Consider the following 27,885-nt stretch of genomic DNA (forward strand, 5'->3'; position numbering starts at 1 on the left):
TCATCCAGTTTCTTCTCCAGTGATTGCACGTTGGCCAATAGAACAGATGGTAGAGGCGGGTTACCCACTCACCGAAAAATTCTCACAAGGCACCCTGATCTGCACCTCCTGTATTTCCTTATTTTCTTCATGTGAATGATGGAAATTTGGGCCTTACATTTACATTTACGTCATTTAGCAGATGCTCTTATCCAGAGCGACTTACAAATTGGTGCATTCACCTTATGATATCCAGTGGAACAACCACTTTACAATAGTACATCTATATCTTTTTTTGGGGGGGGAGGGTAGGGGGGGAGGGTTAGAATGATTACTTAATCCTATCCCAGGTATTCCTTAAAGAGGTGGGGTTTCAGGTGTCTCTGGAAGGTGGTGATTGACTCCGCAGTCCTGGCGTCGTGAGGGAGCTTGTTCCACCATTAGGGTGCCAGAGCAGCGAACAGTTTTGACTGGGTTGAGCGGGAACTGTGCTTCTGCAGAGGTAGGGAGGCGAGCAGGCCAGAGGTGGATGAATGCAGTGCCCTTCTTTGGGTGTAGGGACTGATCAGAGCCTGAAGGTACGGAGGTGCCGTTCCCCTCACAGCTCCGTAGGCAGCACCATGGTCTTGTAGCAGATGCGAGCTTCAACTGGAAGCCAGTGGAGTGTGCGGAGGAGTGGGATGACGTGAGAGAACTTGGGAAGGTTGAACACCAGACGGGCTGCGGCGTTCTGGATGCGTTGTAGTGGTTTAATGGCACAGGCAGGGAGTCCCGCCAACAGTGAGTTGCAGTAATCCAGACGGGAGATGACAAGTGCCTGGATTAGGACCTGCGCCGCTTCCTGTGTGAGGCAGGGTCGTACTCTGCGAATGTTGTAGAGCATGAACCTACAGGATCGGGTCACCGCCTTGATGTTAGCGGAGAACGACAGGGTGTTGTCCAGGGTCACGCCAAGGCTCTTAGCACTCTGGGAGGAGGACACAATGGAGTTGTCAACCGTGATGGCGAGATCATGGAACGGGCAGTCCTTCCCCGGGAGGAAGAGCAGCTCCGTCTTGCCGAGGTTCAGCTTGAGGTGGTGATCCGTCATCCACACTGATATGTCTGCCAGACATGCAGAGATGCGATTCGCCACTTGGTTATCAGAAGGGGGAAAGGAGAAGATTAATTGTGTGTCATCTGCATAGCAATGTTAGGAGAGACCATGTGAGGATATGACAGAGCCAAGTGACTTGGTGTATAGCGAGAATAGGAGAGGGCCTAGAACTGAGCCCTGGGGGACACCAGTGGTGAGAGCACGTGGTGCGGAGACGGATTCTCGCCACACCACCTGGTAGGAGCGACCTGTCAGGTAGGACGCAATCCAAGAGTGAGCCGCGCCGGAGATGCCCAACTCGGAGAGGGTGGAGAGGAGGATCTGATGGTTCACAGTATCAAAGGCAGCAGATAGGTCTAGAAGGATGAGAGCAGAGGAGAGAGAGTTAGCTTTAGCAGTGCGGAGAGCCTCCGTGACACAGAGAAGAGCAGTCTCAGTTGAATGACCAGTCTTGAAACCTGACTGATTTGGATCAAGAAGGTCATTCTGAGAGAGATAGCAAGAGAGCTGGCCAAGGACGGCACGCTCAAGAGTTTTGGAGAGAAAAAAAAGAAGGGATACTGGTCTGTAGTTGTTGACATCGGAGGGATCGAGTGTAGGTTTTTTGAGAAGGGGTGCAACTCTCGCTCTCTTGAAGACGGAAGGGACGTAGCCAGCGGTCAAGGATGAGTTGATGAGCGAGGTGAGGTAAGGGAGAATGTCTCCGGAAATGTTCTGGAGAAGACAGGAGGGGATAGGGTCAAGCGGGGAGGTTGATGGGCGGCCGGCCGTCACAAGTGACAAGATTTCATCTGGAGAGAGAGGGGAGAAAGAGGTCAAAGCATAGGGTAGGGCAATGTGAGCAGGACCAGCGGTGTCATTTGACTTAACAAACGAGGATCGGATGTCGTCAACCTTCTTTTCAAAATGGTTGACAAAGTCATCCGCAGAGAGGGAGGAGGGGGGTGGAGGGGGTGGAGGATTCAAGAGGGAGGAGAAGGTGGCAAAGAGCTTCCTAGGGGTAGATGCAGATGCTTGGAATTTAGAGTGGTAGAAAGTGGCTTTAGCAGCAGAAACTGAGGAAGAAAATGTAGAGAGGAGGGAGTGAAAAGATGCTAGGTCTGCAGGGAGGCTAGTTTTCCTCCATTTCTGCTCGGCTGCCCGGAGCCCTGTACTGTGAGCTCGCAATGAGTCGTCAAGCCACGGAGCAGGAGGGGAGGACCGAGCCGGCCGGAAAGATAGGGGACATAGAGAGTCAAAGGATGCAGAAAGGGAGGAGAGGAGGGTTGAGGAGACAGAATCAGGAGATTGGTTGGAGAAGGATTGAGCAGAGGGAAGAGATGATAGGATGGAAGAGGAGAGAGTAGCAGGAGAGAGAGAGCGAAGATTGCGACGCCGTAGTACCATCTGAGTAGGGGCAGAGTGAGTAGTGTTGGAGGAGAGCAAGAGGGAAAAGGATACAAGGTAGTGGTCGGAGGCTTGGAGGGGAGTTGCAGTGAGATTAGTAGAAGAACAGCATCTAGTAAAGATGAGGTCAAGCGTATTGCCAGCCTTGTGAGTAGGGGGGGGGGGACGGTGAGAGGGTGAGGTCAAAAGAGGAGAGGAGTGGAAAGAAGGAGGCAGCCATCTACCATCTACCATCTAGCCCCACTATACAGCCAGCTACCATATTTCCCCATTTCACACAATCTACCATCCAGCCCCACTACACAACCAGCTACCATCCAGCCCCACTACACAACCAGCTACCATCTAGCCCACTACAAAACCAGCTACCATCTAGCCCACTACAAAACCAGCTACCATCCAGCCCCCCTACACAACCAGCTACCATCTAGCCCCACTACACAACCAGCTACCATCTAACCCCACTACACAACCAGCTACCATCCAGCCCACTACAAAACCAGCTACCATCTAGCCCACTACAAAACCAGCTACCATGCAGCCCCCCACACAACCAGCTACCATCTAGCCCCACTACACAACCAGCTACCATCTAGCCCCACTACACAACCAGCTACCATCTAACCCCACTACACAACCAGCTACCATCCAGCCCCACTACACAACCAGCTACCATCTAGCCCCACTACAATCCAGCTCCACTACACAACCAGCTACCATCCAGCCCCACTACACAACCATCTACCATTCACCACAACTACACAACCATCTACTATCTAGCCCCTCTACACAACAATCTACCATCTAGCCCGACTTCACAACCAGCTACCATCTAGCCCCACTACCATTTAGCTTCACTACACAACCATCTACCATCTAGCCCACTACAAAACCAGCTACCATCTAGTCCCACTACACAACCAGCTACCATCTAGTCCCACTACACAACCAGCTACCATCTAGCCCCACTATACCTCCAGCTACAATCCAGCCCCACTACACAACCAGCAACCATCCAGCCCCATTACAATCTAGCCCTACTACCATCTAGCCCCACTACCATCCAGCTTCACTACACAACCAGCAACTATCTAGCCCCACTACAATCTAGCCCTACTACCATCTAGCCCCACTACCATCCAGCCCCACTTCACAACCATCTACCATCCAGCCCCACTACACAACCATCTATCATCTAGCCCCACTACACAACCAGCTACCATCTAGCCCCACTACACAACAATCTACCATCCAGCCCCACTACACAACCAGCAAATATCAAGCCCCACTACAATCTAGCCCTACTACCATCTAGCCCCACTACCATCCAGCCCCACTTCACAACCATCTACCATCCAGCCCCACTATACCTCCAGCTACAATCCAGGCCCACTACACAACCAGCAACCATCCAGCCCCATTACAATCTAGCCCTACTACCATCTAGCCCCACTACCATCCAGCCTCACTACACAACCAGCAACTATCTAGCCCCACTACAATCTAGCCCTACTACCATCTAGCCCCACTACCATCCAGCCCCACTTCACAACCATCTACCATCCAGCCCCACTACACAACAATCTACCATCTAGCCCCACTACACAACCAGCTACCATCTAGCCCCACTACACAACAATCTACCATCTAGCCCCACTACACAACCAGCTACCATCTAGCCCCACTACACAACAATCTACCATCCAGCCCCACTACACAACCATCTATCATCTAGCCCCACTACACAACCAGCTACCATCTAGCCCCACTACACAACCATCTACCATCTAGCCCCACTACACAACCATCTACCATCTAGCCCCACTACACAACAATCTACCATCTAGCCCCAATACACAACCATCTACCATCTAGCCCCACTACACAACAATCTACCATCTAGCCCCACTACACAACAATCTACCATCTAGCCCCACTACACAACAATCTACCATCTAGCCCCACTACTCATCATCTACCATCTAGCCCCACTACTCATCATCTACCATCTAGCCCCACTACACAACCAGCTACCATCTAGCCCCACTACACAACCAGCTACCATCTAGCCCCACTACACAACAATCTACCATCCAGCCCCACTACACAACAATCTACCATCTAGCCCCACTACACAACCAGCTACCATCCAGCCCCACTACACAACCATCTACCATCCAGCCCCACTACACAACCATCTACCATTCACCACAACTACACAACCATCTACTATCTAGCCTTTCTACACAACAATCTACCATCTAGCCCGACTTCACAACCAGCTACCATCTAGCCCCACTACCATTTAGCTTCACTACACAACCATCTACCATCTAGCCCACTACAACACCAGCTACCATCTAGTCCCACTACACAACCAGCTACCATCTAGCCCACTACAACACCAGCTACCATCTAGCCCACTACAACACCAGCTACCATCTAGTCCCACTACACAACCAGCTACCATCTAGTCCCACCACACAACCAGCAACCATCTAGCCCCACTACAATCTAGCCCTACTACCATCTAGCCCCAATACCATCCAGCCCCACTTCAGAACCATCTACCATCCAGCCCCACTATACCTCCAGCTACAATCCAGCCCCACTACACAACCAGCAACCATCCAGCCCCATTACAATCTAGCCCTACTACCATCTAGCCCCACTACCATCCAGCCTCACTACACAACCAGCAACTATCTAGCCCCACTACAATCTAACCCTACTACCATCTAGCCCCACTACCATCCAGCCCCACTTCACAACCATCTACCATCCAGCCCCACTACACAACAATCTACCATCTATCCCCACTACACAACCAGCTACCATCTTGCCCCACTACACAACAATCTACCATCTAGCCCCACTACACAACCAGCTACCATCTAGCCCCACTACACAACAATCTACCATCCAGCCCCACTACACAACCATCTATCATCTAGCCCCACTACACAACCAGCTACCATCTAGCCCCACTACACAACCAGCTACCATCTAGCCCCACTACACAACCATCTACCATCTAGCCCCACTACACAACAATCTACCATCTAGCCCCACTACACAACTATCTACCATCTAGCCCCACTACACAACCATCTACCATCTTGCCCCACTACACAACAATCTACCATCTAGCCCCACTACACAACCAGCTACCATCTAGCCCCACTACACAACCAGCTACCATCTAGCCCCACTACTCATCATCTACCATCTAGCCCCACTACACAACCAGCTACCATCTAGCCCCACTACACAACCAGCTACCATCTAGCCCCACTACACAACAAACTACCATCCAGCCCCACTACACAACAATCTACCATCTAGCCCCACTACACAACTATCTACCATCTAGCCCCACTACACAACCATCTACCATCTTGCCCCACTACACAACAATCTACCATCCAGCCCCACTACACAACAATCAACCATCTAGCCCCACTACACAACCAGCTACCATCCAGCCCCACTACACAACCATCTACCATCCAGCCCCACTACACAACCATCTACCATTCAACACAACTACACAACCAGCTACTATCTAGCCCCTCTACACAACAATCTACCATCTAGCCCGACTTCACAACCAGCTACGATCTAGCCCCACTACCATTTAGCTTCACTACACAACCATCTACCATCTAGCCCACTACAACACCAGCTACCATCTAGTCCCACTACACAACCAGCTACCATCTAGCCCCACTACAATCTAGCCCTACTACCATCTAGCCCCACTACCATCCAGCCCCACTTCACAACCATCTACCATCCAGCCCCACTATACCTCCAGCTACAATCCAGCCCCACTACACAACCAGCAACCATCCAGCCCCATTACAATCTAGCCCTACTACCATCTAGCCCCACTACCATCCAGCCTCACTACACAACCAGCAACTATCTAGCCCCACTACAATCTAGCCCTACTACCATCTAGCCCCACTACCATCCAGCCCCACTTCACAACCATCTACCATCCAGCCCCACTACACAACAATCTACCATCTAGCCCCACTACACAACCAGCTACCATCTAGCCCCACTACACAACAATCTACCATCTAGCCCCACTACACAACAATCTACCATCCAGCCCCACTACACAACAATCTACCATCTAGCCCCACTACACAACAATCTACCATCCAGCCCCACTACACAACAATCTACCATCTAGCCCCACTACACAACCAGCTACCATCTAGCCCCACTACACAACAATCTACCATCCAGCCCCACTACACAACCATCTATCATCTAGCCCCACTACAAAATAATCTACCATCTAGCCCCACTACACAACCAGCTACCATCTAGCCCCACTACACAACCATCTATCATCTAGCCCCACTACACAACCATCTATCATCTAGCCCCACTACACAACCAGCTACCATCTAGCCCCACTACACAACCAGCTACCATCTAGCCCCACTACACAACCAGCTACCATCTAGCCCCACTACACAACAATCTACCATCCAGCCCCACTACACAACAATCTACCATCCAGCCCCACTACACAACCAGCTACCATCTAGCCCCACTACACAACCAGCTACCATCTAGCCCCACTAAACAACCAGTTGTGTAACCAGTATCTGAAGGCAGAGGGAGTTATACTCCCCTAACCAGTATCTGAAGGCAGAGGGAGTTATACTCCCCTAACCAGTATCTGAATTCAGAGGGAGTTATACTCCCCTAACCAGTATCTGAAGGCAGAGGGAGTTATACTCCCCTAACCAGTATCTGAAGGCAGAGGGAGTTATACTCCCCTAACCAGTATTTGAAGGCAGAGGGAGTTATACTCCCCTAACCAGTATCTGAAGGCAGAGGGAGTTATACTCCCCTAACCAGTATCTGAAGGCAGAGGGAGTCATACTCCCCTAACCAGTATCTGAAGGCAGAGGGAGTCATACTCCCCTAACCAGTATCTGAAGGCAGAGAGAGTTATACTCCCCTAACCAGTATCTGAATTCAGAGGGAGTTATACTCCCCTAACCAGTATCTGAAGGCAGAGGGAGTCATACTCCCCTAACCAGTATCTGAAGGCAGAGGGAGTCCTACTCCCCTAACCAGTATCTGAAAGCCAGTCTTACCCTAGAGGTAAGAATGGTGGTTGAGTCTGCTAAACCATAAAAAGCTACACACGCAGCCACCATTTAGCCCCGCTACACAACACAAACAGTACATTTCTCCTCCAGGCATTGTGAACAAAGTGAGCAATCTCAAACATGCCCTGCCTGAAACAAAATTCAAGCCTCTTATCATCGCGTAACCCGACTGCTTCAGAGCTATTACCAACAATTTTACAAAAAAGAATGTATATTACCCTCTGTTTCCCCCATGTCTGTGTGTGGAATTGTTCTTTGTGTTGGGTGTTACGCTACAGGCTGGCTTGCGCTAGGTTTGTTTCAAACCTCAGTTTGTTTCAAATCCGGTTTATGTTACCGTGGTTGTGCTTTGTGCTGCCTCGCCTGTGGCTTTGGGACAGGGTGTATATTAAAGTTCTCCTGTTATCAACCATCTCTGCTATCCTGCGCCTGAATTCCCGGCAAGCAGTCACTCACCCTTTCCAGTTCCATAGACGTACCATGTCACCTTTTTGCCTAACCACACATGGTTCGCGACCCATATCTCCACAGATGGCCAGGTTTGGAGTCAGTTTGTGCACACCAAGAAAGCAGCCGATTACTCTGTTTTGAACATGGATACCCATGCTCCAACAGCACTGGCCACACACAGGATTTATACAGCTGAGACTAATACAGTAACAACAGTACCCATGATGTTTAACACACCAAGACTCTACCTGCAGAATCTGATGTGATGTTTAACACCCCAAGGCTAAAACTGTATAATCTGCTATGATGTTTATCACCCCAAGGCTAAACCTGTATGATATGCTATGATGTTTATCACCCCAAGGCTAAACCTGTATGATATGATATAAAGTTTAACACCCCAAGGGTAAACCTGTATAATCTTTTAGTGATTTTATGCCATCTTCAAAGGTCATATGTTCATCCACAGTGAAACCAATGGATTTCTAGAGCCCAGTGTAGAATAATGGGGTTGGACCAAAACAAAACCTGTGTGCACTTCTTTCTGAAACAAACAATATGGCTCTTCTCCTGATTTAGTACACCATCAATTCACAATATTCAACATATTGAAGGACATCTTCTGTCTAGGCAAGGAGAACTATGTCATCGGCATACAACAAGATGCCCAGGAAAATGTATTCAACTTCATCTCCAAATGTAGCATGTTGGATTTGTAAAATCATATAGTGTAAATAAAATAGTTGAGAGTACATCTCCCTGCTTTACACCGTAGAGGTTGGAAACCAGCCAGTGCCAGTCCTGAGGTCATTGACCTCAACACAGGCAATTGGAGCCCAATAAAGAGCTTTGATGGCCTCAGAGTCTTCCATCAATTCCCATTTTTATTAGTCTAAAAACAAAGGTCTGTTTTCACTTTCTGAAATTCTATAAAACAGGCAAAAGTTGGTTCTCTCTCCTGAATTCTAGCCCGGACCACTGTGGAGACAGTATATATGTATCTATACATACTCTGGCTTTTGTAAAGCCATTCTGTTCATCAGCAAGCTGACCACACTGTTCTAGATAGTGGGAGAGCCTGTTATTTAAAACGTAGGAATATAATTTGCATATAGTGCTAATGAGACTAATCCCTCTGTAGTTCACAAACTCATTTTTGGCAGGTTTGGGGATGGGCTTGACTGTGGATTTGTACTATACAGATGGAATAATGCAAATCTCACAACAAGCCTGGAAGAATTCAATTAGAATTTGGAACAATTAGGTAACAAATCATCAATTCCTGTAGCTTTTTACGGTTTAGCAGACTCAACCACCATTCTTACCTCTAGGGTAAGACTGGCCTTCAGATACTGGTTAGGGGAGTATAACTCCCTCTGCCTTCAGATACTGGTTAGGGGAGTATAACTCCCTCTGCCTTCAGATACTGGTTAGGGGAGTAGAATGCCCTCTCTCTTCAGGGCTTTTACGCCTGGAAATTAAAGTGCTACATCTTTTTCCCATTTCCCCAAACTACATTATTTGTAGGGTGAAGTTCAACATTTTACTATGCTATCTCCATGGGAAATTTTCTTAATCTCTCTACAAATATGTGGGTTGTTGTTGTGCACCTGCTCCAGTTGTATTGCCTGCCCATGACTAAATATTGACTTTATACACTGTTACATTTATGTGGACACGTTTTAAATTAATGTTTTAGATTCCTTCTGTTTTTTTATTTCCTTTACACTTTAGAAACCTTTTTCAGACAACATCGTCTGTGACCATGATGCTTCTACTTCCTAATTCCACAAGGGTTTACCCATTTCTGTGACTTTATTTTTTTCTGCAAGCATTTAAAGATCCCCCTCTCAAGAGTCATCCAATTCACTATATAGTACATCACAGAACCTGTCATACCGGGAGTCAATACCAAATAGAGTTTTCTGGTGTGCTTCAAGTTGATCTGTCAGCTCCAGCAGAGCATTACAACAGATAGGTGATGAAAGGAAATTATCAGCCACGTTTCTGGGTCTTCTGATACAAACACTAGTCTGGTCCTTCAGATATACCATCTTTATACATACACTAGTCTGGTCCTTCAGATATACCATCTTTATACATACACTAGTCTGGTCCTTCAGATATACCATCTTTATACATACACTAGTCTGGTCCTTCATATATACCATCTTTATACATACACTAGTCTGGTCCTTCAGATATACCATCTTTATACATACACTAGTCTGGTCCTTCAGATATACCATCTTTATACATACACTAGTCTGGCCCTTCAGATATACCATCTTTATACATACACTAGTCTGGTCCTTCATATATACCATCTTTATACATACACTAGTCTGGCCCTTCAGATATACCATCTTTATACATACACTAGTCTGGTCCTTCAGATATACCATCTTTATACATACACTAGTCTGGTCGTTCAGATATACCATCTTTATACATACACTAGTCTGGTCCTTCAGATATACCATCTTTATACATACACTAGTCTGGTCCTTCAGATATACCATCTTTATACATACACTAGTCTGGTCCTTCAGATATACCATCTTTATACATACACTAGTCTGGTCGTTCAGATATACCATCTTTATACATACACTAGTCTGGCCTTCAGATATACCATCTTTATACATACACTAGTCTGGTCGTTCAGATATACCATCTTTATACATACACTAGTCTGGTCCTTCAGATATACCATCTTTATACATACACTAGTCTGGTCCTTCAGATATACCATCTTTATACAAACACTAGTCTGGTCCTTCAGATATACCATCTTTATACATACACTAGTCTGATCCTTCAGATATACCATTCTGATTCATACACTAGTCTGGCCTTCATATATACCATCTTTATACAAACACTAGTCTGGTCCTTCAGATATACCATCTTTATACATACACTAGTCTGGTCCTTCAGATATACCATCTTTATACATACACTAGTCTGGTCCTTCAGATATACCATCTTTATACATACACTAGTCTGGTCGTTCAGATATACCATCTTTATACATACACTAGTCTGGCCTTCAGATATACCATCTTTATACATACACTAGTCTGGTCCTTCAGATATACCATCTTTATACATACACTAGTCTGGTCCTTCAGATATACCATCTTTATACATACACTAGTCTGGTCGTTCAGATATACCATTCTGATTCATACACTAGTCTGGTCCTTCAGATATACCATCTTTATACATACACTAGTCTGGTCCTTCAGATATACCATTCTGATTCATACACTAGTCTGGCCTTCAGATATACCATCTTTATACAAACACTAGTCTGGTCCTTCAGATATACCATCTTTATACATACACTAGTCTGGTCCTTCAGATATACCATCTTTATACATACACTAGTCTGGCCTTCAGATATACCATCTTTATACATACACTAGTCTGGCCTTCAGATATACCATCTTTATACATACACTAGTCTGGTCCTTCAGATATACCATCTTTATACATACACTAGTCTGGTCCTTCAGATATACCATCTTTATACATACACTAGTCTGGCCTTCATATATACCATCTTTATACATACACTAGTCTGGTCCTTCAGATATACCATCTTTATACAAACACTAGTCTGGTCCTTCAGATATACCATCTTTATACATACACTAGTCTGGTCGTTCAGATATACCATCTTTATACATACACTAGTCTGGTCCTTCAGATATACCATCTTTATACATACACTAGTCTGGTCCTTCAGATATACCATCTTTATACATACACTAGTCTGGTCCTTCAGATATACCATCTTTATACATACACTAGTCTGGTCCTTCAGATATACCATCTTTATACATACACTAGTCTGGTCCTTCAGATATACCATCTTTATACATACACTAGTCTGGTCCTTCAGATATACCATCTTTATACATACACTAGTCTGGTCCTTCAGATATACCATCTTTATACATACACTAGTCTGGTCCTTCAGATATACCATCTTTATACATACACTAGTCTGGTCCTTCAGATATACCATCTTTATACATACACTAGTCTGGTCCTTCATATATACCATCTTTATACAAACACTAGTCTGGCCTTCAGATATACCATCCTGATACATATACTAGTCTCCATATTTTCAAGCATAGTGGTGGCTGCATCATGCTATGGGTATTCTTGTATTCTTGTAATCGTTAAGGATAAAAAGAAAGAAAGGGGCTAAGCAGAGGCAAAATCCTGGAGGAAAACCTTGTTCAGTCTGTTTTCCACTAGACATTAGGAGATGAATACACCTTTCAGCAGGACAATAACCTAAAACACAAGGCCAAATCTACACTGGATTTGAATGTACCCGAGTGGCCGAGTTACAGTTTTGATTTAAATAAGCCTGAAAATGGTTGTCAAGCACTGATTAACCACCTTCTGTGACAGAGCTTGACAATTTATTTTTAAGAGTAATGGGCAAACAATGCACAATCCAGGTGTGGAAAGCACTTAAAGACTTCCCCAGAAAGATTCACAGCTGTAATCACTGCCAAAGGTGCTTGTACTAATCCCAGGCTGTGTCATAACCGGTCGTGACCGGGAGGGCGGCGCACAATTGGCCCATAATGGTGGGTGTAGCTGGTGTATGCAGTCAGGCGCAGGAGAGCAGAGAATTGGAAGCAACGTAACTTCACTCAGAATAATGAATGGTGCAGGTAAAACACTACACTTGCCCAAACACAAACACACGAACATCAACTTTTACGCACAGGCAAAAAACAGAACCCGTCGAAATAATCAGTCACCAACATTACCGAACATGACATAAAACAATCCCGCACAACAGCATGGGGGAAACAGAGGGTTAAATACATGAACAATAATTAGGGGAATGAAAAACAGGTGTGTAGAAACAAAGACAAAACAAATGGAAAATGAAAAGTGGATCGGCGATGGCTAGTAGACCGGCGACGCCAACCGCCGAGCGCCGCCCGAACAAGGAGAGGAACCGACTTCAGCTGAACTCGTGACACCCCCTCCCCAGCTTGCAACAAATTGTTGTTGTTCCCATCTCGTTTCTTTCCCTCTTCCACGGATCATCATTCTGCGCCTGAGTGGCTTGCTTATGGGCGTGCTGGCTTGATATGGAAACATCTTCAGTTGTGCGTCAAGAATTCTGCATACAGTAGCACGTTTGTATGAAGGTGTGGTAATTCACAGGCAAATTGTTATATGCTTTGGAGGTACATTTGTCTTTTTGTTGAGAGTAAAACTTTTTTTATTTTCAATCAAAAATATTTGTTCTGAAAGCAACTTTTTTTCCGACACAAAGGAAGTCATAGCGGACACCTACGAAGAAAGACTGTGTGATGATGGCATCTCAGGTAAGCTGTCATAAGGGTCGTTGAATGGAGACCAAGGCAGAGCATGTATAGTGCTCATTCTTTGACTTTAATGAATACACTTTCAACAACAAAACAACAAACGACCGAGAACAGTCCCGTCAGGTACACTAGACTAAACGGAAACAACCACCCACAAATCCCCATGAAAAACAGGCTGCCTAAGTATGGCTTCCAATCAGAGACAACAATAGACAGCTGCCTCTGATTGGAAACCATACCTGGCCACAACATAGAAAATGACAACATAGAATGAAACTCTAGACAACCCACATAGAAAACAGAAAACCCAAAACACATAGACAAAACACCACCCTGTCACGCCCTGACCAATCTACTAGGGAAAAATGACCTCATACCAGGGTCAGGACGTGACATAAGCAGTACTGGGCATTCTTCTGTCCAACTTTTACGTAACTAGTAGTTAGCTCCTACGATTCAGTGTCGGTTCATAACATTCTACTATATTACATACATACCGTAGAATGATAAATCATGCCATTATTATTCTCAAGCTAACAAAAAGCATTTAGCTACGAACGCCTGTTCTCGCCATTTTAAGTTGAATTAAACTTTCTTTCATGGTAACTCATATGCAGGCCATGTCATATTTGTTTCATAGTCGATATATAATCGTATTTCATGTAACAGTTAGCTTTTTTTTTTACAGTGTAACGGCTGTCTGGAAGAGGGAACCAAGGTGCAGCAGAGGATGTGTTCATCATTAGAATTTTAATTTTAAAAAACAAGAGAACACTACAAACTGAACAAAAACGACAGCAAACAGTCCTGTTAGGAAAATACTCAAAACAGAAACAATTACCCACAAAACCCAAAGGAAAAACATGCTCCTTATGTGTGACTCCCAATCAGCAGCAATGAGCTTCAGCTGTGCCTGATTGGGAGCCACACACGGCCCAAAACAAAGAAATACCAAAACATAGAAAAAGGAACATAGAACGCCCACCCAATGTAACACCCTGGCCTAACCAAAATAAAGAACAAAAAACCCCTCTCTATGGCCAGGGCGTTACAGACAGATGGATGAAAGAACACAATATGTCTGTCACGAAGAGTTAGGGAGTCTTTGCAGCATGTAGAATGTGCAGGTATCATTGGATATTTCCCATCACCTAATGAACAACAGCAATACCAGTCTGGTGTTAAGCTTTCTGTGCTGAATTGACGTATCCTGAAAATGACATCTGCTGCTTTAGATTAAACAGTCGTATCTCAGTTATTGTTTTCATATCTATAAAAAAATAAGCTGTTTTCTTTACTTTCAGAGAGCAAGCTGATCAAGAGGTCAAAAATGTAGACATTGCCAGATGTTCACTGTCCGAGGAACAGGCCGTGGAAGCTTTATTGCTGGCTAAAGTGTCCATAACCAGAGGTAATTAAACTGTTCTGTGTTCTTCTTCTCTCTTCCTCTCTGCCTGTCTTGTTGTACATGGAACCTGTCTCACATGCATTAATTAAAAAACCCTTAAGATGTCAGCTGCTAATTTTCAGATTTACACTACATAAACACAGCAATTTTCACTGGACTATCTATTGCTGCCAAGTCATGATTTCCCTGGGGGTTAGCCTTGCAAAAACCAAGTGTTGAGACACATAGCCTTCTATATTTAAATGTTCCAGAAACACTCCGATAGGTGTCTGTGTCACATACAGTATCTTGGTATTGACATTATCTTCAATTTGTCCTCATGTGTCTGTTTTTCAGCATAAAGTACTCTGTAGCCACTTAGTGTGGACACCATGTGAGACCACACACACACACCACACACACACACACACACACACACACACACACACACACACACACACACACACACACACACACACACACACACTAACAGTCTCTGATCTGAGAGAATATTAGGGTAGCACTGTAATTCACCTTGTTAGAGCTAGGGTCCTTTTTTCTAAATTTCCGCCTGACTGGCATGCCCAAAGTAAACTGCCTGTTGCTCAGGCCCTGAAGCCAGGATATGCATATAATTGATACCATTGGAAAGAAAACACTCTGAAGTTTGTAGAAATATTACAATAATGTAGGAGAATATAACACATTAGATATGGTAGGAGAAAATCCAAAGAAAAACCAACCAGAATATTTTTGTTGTTGTTGAGAGCCCATGCTCTTACAATGGAAAGTATAGGGAAATAATGAATTCTAGCTCCCAGCATGCAATTCCCATGGCTTCCACAGGGTGTCAGCAGTCTATGTTCAAGGTTTCAGGCTTGTAACTTCCAAAACGAATGAGAAAGAACAGTTTTAGAACAGGGACACAGTCTTGGCAATTTGTGTATGTGCGTGCGATGAAGACAGAACTCACCTGCTAAAATCGGTTTCCTATTGAACATACTTCTTTCAATACTAAATATTATAGTTTGATTACATTTTAGGGTATCTGAGGAGTCAATAGAAACCTATTGTCACGTCCTGACCAGTTTAGGTATTATCTGTATTGTAGTTTGGTCAGGACGTGGCAGAGGGTATTTGTTTTGGTTGGTTCGGGGTGGTTGGTTGTGTTTAGGGTGTATGATTTGTTAGTTCTGGGTGTTGGGTATGTTCTAGGTTGTATTTTCTACGTTCTGTCTAGTTTAGGTTTTCTATGTTTAGGTTTGGGTGTGGACTCTCAATTGGAGGCAGGTGTTTCTATTTTCCTCTGATTGAGAGTCCTATATATAGGTATGTGTTTGGGGTTGTTAATTGTGGGTAGTTGTATTTCACACTGCTGTTATTTATTTAGCCTGTGAAACTGTCGGTCTGTCGTTCTTTGTTTTGTTGTTTTTCCGTGTTCACTTTATTTAATAAGTTATAATGATGAGCACGCAACTCGCTGCGCCTTGGTCCTCTCTCTCCTACGACAGCCGTGACACCTATTTTGACTTGTTGAAACAAAGTTTAAGGGTAGATTTTTGGATTCCTATCTCTGCATGTTGAACGAGTTTTTATCTAACAACATGTTATAGCTGGGACCCTTTGGATGATAAATCAGAGGAAGATTTTCAAAAAGTAAGTGAATATTTAATCACTATTTGTGTGTGCTTTGAAGTACAATCACTATTTGTGCTTTGAAGTACAAATTAAACTTGTATTTATAATATTACAATTATCATTATTATAATGCATGTATTTATAACACCTGGATAATGAACTTCTTTCAATAAAGCGTTTCACATTCTCCACTGGTTGAAATTAAGTATCGCATTGAAATACTATCATGTGTCCTCAGATTAACGGGAGCTAATGGGAGTTAGATATGCATAGTTTTTTCTCTGTATATATGAATTACAAAATCAGCCTTTACTTAAATCAAGTTTCTTGTCTATTGCATAGTTACAATGTGTAATCATTGATGTCCCAGGAGCGGTAAACACTGTTGAAGTATATAATTGTAATACATACATGCAGACACAGCATCATTAAAATAATGGAGTTCGATACACCTGGTATTGGACATGACTGAAAAATAATGTCTCAGAGATTCATACCTGAACCGCACCTTTATTTGCCAAGGAAGAGTATATGATCAGTGAATATATTCAATGTACAGGCTACAATGTGGGAATCTCGTGCGTGGTAATAACTACAGTACATGTATATAGGACTTGCATCCTTGGCACAATAAAGTTATTATATTCTACATTCCATAGGCTTCATTAATGCCATTCAGACTTGAAGTTGATACAACAACTATGATAGCTGAGGTTCATAGATTGGTATGAATATTAGTTCAGAAGCTAACGTTTTAGATTGGCTACATAATGTAGCTAGCTACACATCCATAGGCATACAGTTATTTTTATCCTCCACTACACAATAAGTAAGTAAATAGTTAGCTAGCTATGTTACTAAAGCTACATTGCAAAGCTTATGAAAATTGTACTGTCACGTCCTGACCATGGAAAGATGTTATTTTCTAGGGTAGAGTAGGTCAGGGCGTGACAGGTTTTTTTTCTCTCTGTTTTCTATTTCTATGTTCAGGTTCTAGTTTTGTATTTCTATGTTGGGGTTTTGTTTGGGATGATCTCCAATTAGAGGCAGCTGGTCCTCATTGTCTCTAATTGGACATCATACTTAAGTAGGGTTTTTTTCCACCTGGGTTTGTGGGAGATTATCTTTGAGTCAGTGTATGTTTCACATCTGTGTCAGTTTGGGTGGGGTGAGGTGGGGTGGTCTGGGGTGAGGTGGAGTGGGGGTGAGGTGCTGGTTAAACATTGATGTGAGGAGGGGGATTATTTAAAATACTGTAGGGTTTCAGATGTTTTCAGAAGATGGGCTGGACTCTGCTGTCCTAGCTTCAGGGGGAAGCTTGTTCCACCATTGGGGTGCCACGTCAGAGAAGAGCTTGGACTGGGATGAGCGGGAGCTGCCCTCCTGTAGGGGTGGGAGGGCCAAGAGACCTGAGGTGGCAGAACAGAACCCTTGGTTTGGGGGGGGGGGTTTGAGCATAGCCTGAAGGCAGTGAGGGGTAGTTCCCCTTGCTGCACCGTAGGTAAGAACCGTGGTCTTGTAGTTGATGCAAGCTTCAACGGGAAGCCAGTGGAGTGTGCAGAGGAGCGGGGTGACATGAGAGAACTCGGGAAGGTTGAACTCCAGGTGGGCTGCGGCGTTCTCGATTAGTTGCAGGGGTTTGATGGCACAAGCGGGGAACCCAACCAACAGTGAGTTGCAGTAGTCCAGACGGGAGAGGACAAGTGCTTGGATTAGGACCTGCACCGCTTCCTGTGTGAGGTAGGGTTGTACTCTAAAGATGTTGTAGAGGATGAACCTGCAGGAGCGGGTCACTGCTTTGATGTTTGCAGAGAATGATAGTGTGTTGTCCAGGGTCACGCCAAGGTTGACACTGTGGAGTTATCAACCGTGGTCTTTGAGCGGGCAGGCCTTCCCGGGGAGGAAGAGCAGTTCCGTCTTGTCGAGGTTGAGCTTGAGGTGGTGGGCGGACATCCAAGCTGAGATATCTGCCAGGCACACAGAGATGCGTGTCGCCATCTGGGTGTCAGAAGGGGTAATGAGAAAAGTAGTTGAGTGTCATCCGCATAGCAATGATAGGAGAGACCATGTGAGGATATGACGGAGCCGAATGACTTGGTGTATAGAGAGAAGAGGAGAGGACCTAGAACCGAGCCCTGGGGGACACCAGTAGTGAGAGTACGTAGTGCAGACACAGATCCTCTCCACATCACCTGGTAGGAGCGGCCTGCCATGTAGGATGCAATCCAATAGTGTGCAGAGCCTGAGACGCCCAGCCCTGAGAGGGTGGAGAGGAGGATCTGATAGAGCCTGAGACGCCCAGCCCTGAGAGGAGGATCTGATAGAGTCTGAGACACCCAGCCCTGAGAGGAGGATCTGATAGAGCCTGAGACGCCCAGCCCTGAGAGGGTGGAGAGGAGGATCTGATGGTTCACAGTGTCAAAGGCAGTGGATAGATCTAGGAGGATGAGAACAGCAGAGAGTCAGCTTTGACAGTGCGGAGAGCCTCCATGACAGAGAGAAGAGCAGTCTCGGTTGAGTGACCCGTCTTGAAGCCTGACTGGTTAGGGACAAGAAGATCGTTCTGACAGAGATAACGAGAAAGTTGATCAGAGACAGCACGCTCAAGTGTTTTGGCAAGAAAAGAAAGGGATACAGGTCTATAGTTTTGACGTCAGATGAGTCGAGCGTTGGTTTCTTGAGGAGGGGATCAACTCGGGCCAGAGGGGACGCAGCAAGTGGTCAGGGATAAGTTGAGGGAAATGAGGAATGGGAGTAGGTCTCCAGAGATGGTCTGGAGAAGGGAGGAGGGGATTGGGTCGAGCGGGCAGGTTGTCGGGTGGCCAGACCTCACTAGTCACAGGATGTAATCTGAAGAGAGAGGGGAGAAAGAGGTCAAGGTGTAGGGTAGTTCTGTGTGAGTGAGACCAGTGGACTCAATAGGCTGAGTTAATGAGTAGCCGATGTCATCAACCTTTTTTTAAAGTGGTTGACAAAGTCGTCCGCAGAGAGGGAAGAGGGAGGGGTGGAGGATTAAGGGGGGAGGAGAAGTTGGAAAAGAGTTTCCTAGTTAGAGGCAGAAGTTTGACATTTAGAGTGGTAGAACGTGGATTGGCAGGGGATACAGAGGAAGAGAAGGTAGAGAGGATGGAGGGAAAGGATGATAGGTCCTCCGGAAGTTTAGCTCAGCTGTTCGCAGCCCTCTTCCCGTGTGGCTCAGTTGGTAGAGCATGGTGTTTGCAAGGCCAGGGTTGTGGGTTCGATTCCCACGGGGGACCAGTACGGGGAAATTTTTTTTATGAAATGTATGCATTCACTACTGTAAGTCGCTCTGGATAAGAGCGTCTGCTAAATGACTAAAATGTAAATGTAAGCTGGCAATGAGTCACTCAGCCACGGAGCAGGAGGGGAGGGCCGAGGTGGCCGGGAGGAAAGGAGACAGTGCGAGTAATAGGATGTGGAAAGGGAGGAGAGTAGGGTCAAAGAGGCAGAATCAGGAGACAGGAGGAAGAAGGATTTAGCAGAAGGTCGAAAGAGAGTGAAGATTATGATGGTGCATGACCGTCTGGGTAGGGGCTGAGTGGTTAGGGTTGGAGTGAGTGGTTTGTAGGAGAACAGAGAGCTGGAGGGGGGTTACAGTGAGATTAGTAGGAGAACAGAGATCTGGAGGGGGGTTACAGTGAGATTAGTAGGAGAACAGAGACCTGGAGGGGGGTTACAGTGAGATTAGTAGGAGAACAGACCTGGAGGGGGGTTACAGTGAGATTAGTAGGAGAACAGAGACCTGGAGGGGGTTACAGTGAGATTAGTAGGAGAACAGAGACCTGGAGGGGGGTTACAGTGAGATTAGTAGGAGAACAGAGACCTGGAGGGGGGTTACAGTGAGATTAGTAGGAGAACAGAGACCTGGAGGGGGGTTACAGTGAGATTAGTAGGAGAACAGAGACCTGGAGGGGGGTTACAGTGAGATTAGTAGGAGAACAGAGACCTGGAGGGGGGTTACAGTGAGATTAGTAGGAGAACAGAGACCTGGAGGGGGGTTACAGTGAGATTAGTAGGAGAACAGACCTGGAGGGGGGTTACAGTGAGATTAGTAGGAGAACAGACCTGGAGGGGGGTTACAGTGAGATTAGTAGGCGAACAGAGACCTGGAGGGGGGTTACAGTGAGATTAGTAGGAGAACAGAGCCTGGAGGGGGGTTACAGTGAGATTAGTAGGAGAACAGAGACCTGGAGGGGGGTTACAGTGAGATTAGTAGGAGAACAGAGACCTGGAGGGGGGTTACAGTGAGATTAGTAGGAGAACAGACCTGGAGGGGGGTTACAGTGAGATTAGTAGGAGAACAGACCTGGAGGGGGGTTACAGTGAGATTAGTAGGAGAGGGAGACCTGGAGGGGGGTTACAGTGAGATTAGTAGGAGAACAGAGACCTGGAGGGGGGTTACAGTGAGATTAGTAGGAGAGGGAGACCTGGAGGGGGGTTACAGTGAGATTAGTAGGAGAACAGAGACCTGGAGGGGGGTTACAGTGAGATTAGTAGGAGAACAGAGATCTGGAGGGGGGTTACAGTGAGATTAGTAGGAGAACAGAGATCTGGAGGGGGGTTACAGTGAGATTAGTAGGAGAACAGACCTGGAGGGGGGTTACAGTGAGATTAGTAGGAGAACAGAGACCTGGAGGGGGGTTACAGTGAGATTAGTAGGAGAACAGAGACCTGGAGGGGGGTTATAGTGAGATTAGTAGGAGAACAGAGACCTGGAGGGGAGTTACAGTGAGATTAGTAGGAGAACAGAGACCTGGAGGGGGGTTACAGTGAGATTAGTAGGAGAACAGAGACCTGGAGGGGGGTTACAGTGAGATTAGTAGGAGAACAGAGACCTGGAGGGGGGTTACAGTGAGATTAGTAGGAGAGGGAGACCTGGAGGGGGGTTACAGTGAGATTAGTAGGAGAACAGAGACCTGGAGGGGGGTTACAGTGAGATTAGTAGGAGAACAGAGACCTGGAGGGGGGTTACAGTGAGATTAGTAGGAGAACAGAGACCTGGAGGGGGGTTACAGTGAGATTAGTAGGAGAACAGAGACCTGGAGGGGGGTTACAGTGAGATTAGTAGGAGAACAGAGATCTGGAGTGGGGTTACAGTGAGATTAGTAGGAGAACAGATCTGGAGGGGGGTTACAGTGAGATTAGTATGAGTTCAGGGACCTGGAGGGGGGTTACAGTGAGATTAGTAGGAGAACAGAGACCTGGAGGGGGGTTACAGTGAGATTAGTAGGAGAACAGAGACCTGGAGGGGGGTTACAGTGAGATTAGTAGGAGAACAGACCTGGAGGGGGGTTACAGTGAGATTAGTAGGAGAACAGACCTGGAGGGGGGTTACAGTGAGATTAGTAGGAGGACAGAGACCTGGAGGGGGGTTACAGTGAGATTAGTAGGAGAACAGAGACCTGGAGGGGGGTTACAGTGAGATTAGTAGGAGAACAGAGACCTGGAGGGGGGTTACAGTGAGATTAGTAGGAGAACAGAGACCTGGAGGGGGGTTACAGTGAGATTAGTAGGAGAACAGAGATCTGGAGGGGGGTTACAGTGAGATTAGTAGGAGAACAGAGACCTGGAGGGGGGTTACAGTGAGATTAGTAGGAGACTAGAGACCTGGAGGGGGTTACAGTGAGATTAGTAGGAGAACAGGGACCTGGAGGGGGGTTACAGTGAGATTAGTAGGAGAACAGAGACCTGGAGGGGGATTACAGTGAGATTAGTAGGAGAACAGAGACCTGGAGGGGGGTTACAGTGAGATTAGTAGGAGAACGGACCTGGAGGGGGGTTACAGTGAGATTAGTAGGAGAACAGAGACCTGGAGGGGGGTTACAGTGAGATTAGTAGGAGAACAGAGACCTGGAGGGGGGTTACAGTGAGATTAGTAGGAGAACAGAGACCTGGAGGGGGGTTACAGTGAGATTAGTAGGAGAACAGAGACCTGGAGGGGGGTTACAGTGAGATTAGTAGGAGAACAGACCTGGAGGGGGGTTACAGTGAGATTAGTACGAGAACAGAGACCTGGAGGGGGGTTACAGTGAGATTAGTAGGAGAACAGAGACCTGGAGGGGGGTTACAGTGAGATTAGTAGGAGAACAGAGACCTGGAGGGGGGTTACAGTGAGATTAGTAGGAGAACAGAGACCTGGAGGGGGGTTACAGTGAGATTAGTAGGAGAACAGACCTGGAGGGGGGTTACAGTGAGATTAGTAGGAGAACAGAGACCTGGAGGGGGGTTACAGTGAGATTAGTAGGAGAACAGAGACCTGGAGGGGGGTTACAGTGAGATTAGTAGGAGAACAGAGATCTGGAGGGGGGTTACAGTGAGATTAGTAGGAGAACAGAGACCTGGAGGGGGGTTACAGTGAGATTAGTAGGAGAACAGAGACCTGGAGGGGGGTTACAGTGAGATTAGTAGGAGAACAGACCTGGAGGGGGGTTACAGTGAGATTAGTAGGAGAACAGAGACCTGGAGGGGGGTTACAGTGAGATTAGTAGGAGAACAGACCTGGAGGGGGGTTACAGTGAGATTAGTAGGAGAACAGAGACCTGGAGGGGGGTTACAGTGAGATTAGTAGGAGAACAGAGACCTGGAGGGGGGTTACAGTGAGATTAGTAGGAGAACAGAGACCTGGAGGGGGGTTACAGTGAGATTAGTAGGAGAACAGAGACCTGGAGGGGGGTTACAGTGAGATTAGTAGGAGAACAGAGACCTGGAGGGGGGTTACAGTGAGATTAGTAGGAGAACAGAGACCTGGAGGGGGGGTTACAGTGAGATTAGTAGGAGAACAGACCTGGAGGGGGGTTACAGTGAGATTAGTAGGAGAGGGAGACCTGGAGGGGGGTTACAGTGAGATTAGTAGGAGAACAGAGACCTGGAGGGGGGTTACAGTGAGATTAGTAGGAGAACAGGGACCTGGAGGGGGGTTACAGTGAGATTAGTAGGAGAACAGAGACCTGGAGGGGGGTTACAGTGAGATTAGTAGGAGAACAGAGACCTGGAGGGGGGTTACAGTGAGATTAGTAGGAGAACAGAGACCTGGAGGGGGGTTACAGTGAGATTAGTAGGAGAACAGAGACCTGGAGGGGGGTTACAGTGAGATTAGTAGGAGAACAGAGACCTGGAGGGGGGTTACAGTGAGATTAGTAGGAGAACAGAGACCTGGAGGGGGGTTACAGTGAGATTAGTAGGAGAACAGAGACCTGGAGGGGGGTTACAGTGAGATTAGTAGGAGAACAGAGACCTGGAGGGGGGTTACAGTGAGATTAGTAGGAGAACAGAGACCTGGAGGGGGGTTACAGTGAGATTAGTAGGAGATCAGAGACCTGGAGGGGGGTTACAGTGAGATTAGTAGGAGAACAGAGACCTGGAGGGGGGTTACAGTGAGATTAGTAGGAGAACAGAGATCTGGAGGGGGGTTACAGTGAGATTAGTAGGAGAACAGAGATCTGGAGGGGGGTTACAGTGAGATTAGTAGGAGAACAGACCTGGAGGGGGGTTACAGTGAGATTAGTAGGAGAACAGAGACCTGGAGGGGGGTTACAGTGAGATTAGTAGGAGAACAGACCTGGAGGGGGGTTACAGTGAGATTAGTAGGAGAACAGAGACCTGGAGGGGGGTTACAGTGAGATTAGTAGGAGAACAGAGACCTGGAGGGGGGGTTACAGTGAGATTAGTAGGAGAACAGACCTGGAGGGGGGTTACAGTGAGATTAGTAGGAGAACAGACCTGGAGGGGGGTTACAGTGAGATTAGTAGGAGAACAGAGACCTGGAGGGGGGTTACAGTGAGATTAGTAGGAGAACAGAGACCTGGAGGGGGGTTACAGTGAGATTAGTAGGAGAACAGACCTGGAGGGGGGTTACAGTGAGATTAGTAGGAGAACAGAGACCTGGAGGGGGGTTACAGTGAGATTAGTAGGAGAACAGGACCTGGAGGGGGGTTACAGTGAGATTAGTAGGAGAACAGAGACCTGGAGGGGGGTTACAGTGAGATTAGTAGGAGAACAGAGACCTGGAGGGGGGTTACAGTGAGATTAGTAGGAGAACAGACCTGGAGGGGGGTTACAGTGAGATTAGTAGGAGAACAGGGACCTGGAGGGGGGTTACAGTGAGATTAGTAGGAGAACAGAGACCTGGAGGGGGGTTACAGTGAGATTAGTAGGAGAACAGAGACCTGGAGGGGGGTTACAGTGAGATTAGTAGGAGAACAGAGACCTGGAGGGGGGTTACAGTGAGATTAGTAGGAGAACAGACCTGGAGGGGGGTTACAGTGAGATTAGTAGGAGAGCAGAGACCTGGAGGGGGGTTACAGTGAGATTAGTAGGAGAACAGAGACCTGGAGGGGGGTTACAGTGAGATTAGTAGGAGAACAGGGACCTGGAGGGGGGTTACAGTGAGATTAGTAGGAGAACAGACCTGGAGGGGGGTTACAGTGAGATTAGTAGGAGAACAGAGACCTGGAGGGGGGTTACAGTGAGATTAGTAGGAGAACAGAGACCTGGAGGGGGGTTACAGTGAGATTAGTAGGAGAACAGACCTGGAGGGGGGTTACAGTGAGATTAGTAGGAGAACAGACCTGGAGGGGGGTTACAGTGAGATTAGTAGGAGAACGGACCTGGAGGGGGGGTTACAGTGAGATTAGTAGGAGAACAGGGACCTGGAGGGGGGTTACAGTGAGATTAGTAGGAGACGGAGACCTGGAGGGGGGTTACAGTGAGATTAGTAGGAGAACAGAGACCTGGAGGGGGGTTACAGTGAGATTAGTAGGAGAACAGAGACCTGGAGGGGGGTTACAGTGAGATTAGTAGGAGAACAGGACCTGGAGGGGGGTTACAGTGAGATTAGTAGGAGAACAGGGACCTGGAGGGGGGTTACAGTGAGATTAGTAGGAGAACAGAGACCTGGAGGGGGGTTACAGTGAGATTAGTAGGAGAACAGACCTGGAGGGGGGTTACAGTGAGATTAGTAGGAGAACAGAGACCTGGAGGGGGGTTACAGTGAGATTAGTAGGAGAACAGAGACCTGGAGGGGGGTTACAGTGAGATTAGTAGGAGAACAGAGACCTGGAGGGGGGTTACAGTGAGATTAGTAGGAGAACGGACCTGGAGGGGGGTTACAGTGAGATTAGTAGGAGAACAGGGACCTGGAGGGGGGTTACAGTGAGATTAGTAGGAGAACGGAGACCTGGAGGGGGGTTACAGTGAGATTAGTAGGAGAACAGAGACCTGGAGGGGGGTTACAGTGAGATTAGTAGGAGAACAGAGACCTGGAGGGGGGTTACAGTGAGATTAGTAGGAGAACGAGACCTGGAGGGGGGTTACAGTGAGATTAGTAGGAGAACAGGGACCTGGAGGGGGGTTACAGTGAGATTAGTAGGAGAACAGAGACCTGGAGGGGGGTTACAGTGAGATTAGTAGGAGAACGAGACCTGGAGGGGGGTTACAGTGAGATTAGTAGGAGAACGGAGACCTGGAGGGGGGTTACAGTGAGATTAGTAGGAGAACAGAGACCTGGAGGGGGGTTACAGTGAGATTAGTAGGAGAACAGAGACCTGGAGGGGGGTTACAGTGAGATTAGTAGGAGAACAGAGACCTGGAGGGGGGTTACAGTGAGATTAGTAGGAGAACAGAGACCTGGAGGGGGGTTACAGTGAGATTAGTAGGAGAACAGAGACCTGGAGGGGGGTTACAGTGAGATTAGTAGGAGAACAGAGACCTGGAGGGGGGTTACAGTGAGATTAGTAGGAGAACAGAGACCTGGAGGGGGGTTACAGTGAGATTAGTAGGAGAACAGAGACCTGGAGGGGGGTTACAGTGAGATTAGTAGGAGAACAGACCTGGAGGGGGGTTACAGTGAGATTAGTAGGAGAGGGAGACCTGGAGGGGGGTTACAGTGAGATTAGTAGGAGAACAGAGACCTGGAGGGGGGTTACAGTGAGATTAGTAGGAGAACAGAGACCTGGGGGGGGGTTACAGTGAGATTAGTAGGAGAACAGAGACCTGGAGGGGGGTTACAGTGAGATTAGTAGGAGAACAGAGACCTGGAGGGGGGTTACAGTGAGATTAGTAGGAGAACAGAGACCTGGAGGGGGGTTACAGTGAGATTAGTAGGAGAACAGAGACCTGGAGGGGGGTTACAGTGAGATTAGTAGGAGAACAGAGACCTGGAGGGGGGTTACAGTGAGATTAGTAGGAGAACAGAGACCTGGAGGGGGGTTACAGTGAGATTAGTAGGAGAACAGAGACCTGGAGGGGGGTTACAGTGAGATTAGTAGGAGAACAGACCTGGAGGGGGGTTACAGTGAGATTAGTAGGAGAACAGAGACCTGGAGGGGGGTTACAGTGAGATTAGTAGGAGAACAGGACCTGGAGGGGGGTTACAGTGAGATTAGTAGGAGGACAGAGACCTGGAGGGGGGTTACAGTGAGATTAGTAGGAGAACAGACCTGGAGGGGGGTTACAGTGAGATTAGTAGGAGAACAGAGACCTGGAGGGGGGTTACAGTGAGATTAGTAGGAGAACAGACCTGGAGGGGGGTTACAGTGAGATTAGTAGGAGAACAGAGACCTGGAGGGGGGTTACAGTGAGATTAGTAGGAGAACAGACCTGGAGGGGGGTTACAGTGAGATTAGTAGGAGAACAGAGACCTGGAGGGGGGTTACAGTGAGATTATTAGGAGAACAGAGACCTGGAGGGGGGTTACAGTGAGATTAGTAGGAGAACAGAGACCTGGAGGGGGGTTACAGTGAGATTAGTAGGAGAACAGACCTGGAGGGGGGTTACAGTGAGATTAGTAGGAGAACAGAGACCTGGAGGGGGGTTACAGTGAGATTAGTAGGAGAACAGAGACCTGGAGGGGGGTTACAGTGAGATTAGTAGGGGAACAGACCTGGAGGGGGGTTACAGTGAGATTAGTAGGAGAACAGTCCTGGAGGGGGGTTACAGTGAGATTAGTAGGAGAACAGAGACCTGGAGGGGGGTTACAGTGAGATTAGTAGGAGAACAGAGACCTGGAGGGGGGTTACAGTGAGATTAGTAGGAGAACAGAGACCTGGAGGGGGGTTACAGTGAGATTAGTAGGAGAACAGAGACCTGGAGGGGGGTTACAGTGAGATTAGTAGGAGAACAGAGACCTGGAGGGGGGTTACAGTGAGATTAGTAGGAGAACAGACCTGGAGGGGGGTTACAGTGAGATTAGTAGGAGAACAGAGACCTGGAGGGGGGTTACAGTGAGATTAGTAGGAGAACAGGGACCTGGAGGGGGGTTACAGTGAGATTAGTAGGAGAACAGAGACCTGGAGGGGGGTTACAGTGAGATTAGTAGGAGAACAGCCTCTAGTGAAGATGACGTCAAACGTATTGCCTGCCTTGTGAGTTGGAGGTGATTGGGAAAGGGTGAAAGCTCATTGAGGAACTCTCCAAGGG

The sequence above is a fragment of the Salmo salar genome, chromosome 09, assembly GCF_965601325.2.
Source record: "Salmo salar chromosome 09, fSalSal1, whole genome shotgun sequence".
Lineage (NCBI taxonomy): Eukaryota > Metazoa > Chordata > Actinopteri > Salmoniformes > Salmonidae > Salmo > Salmo salar.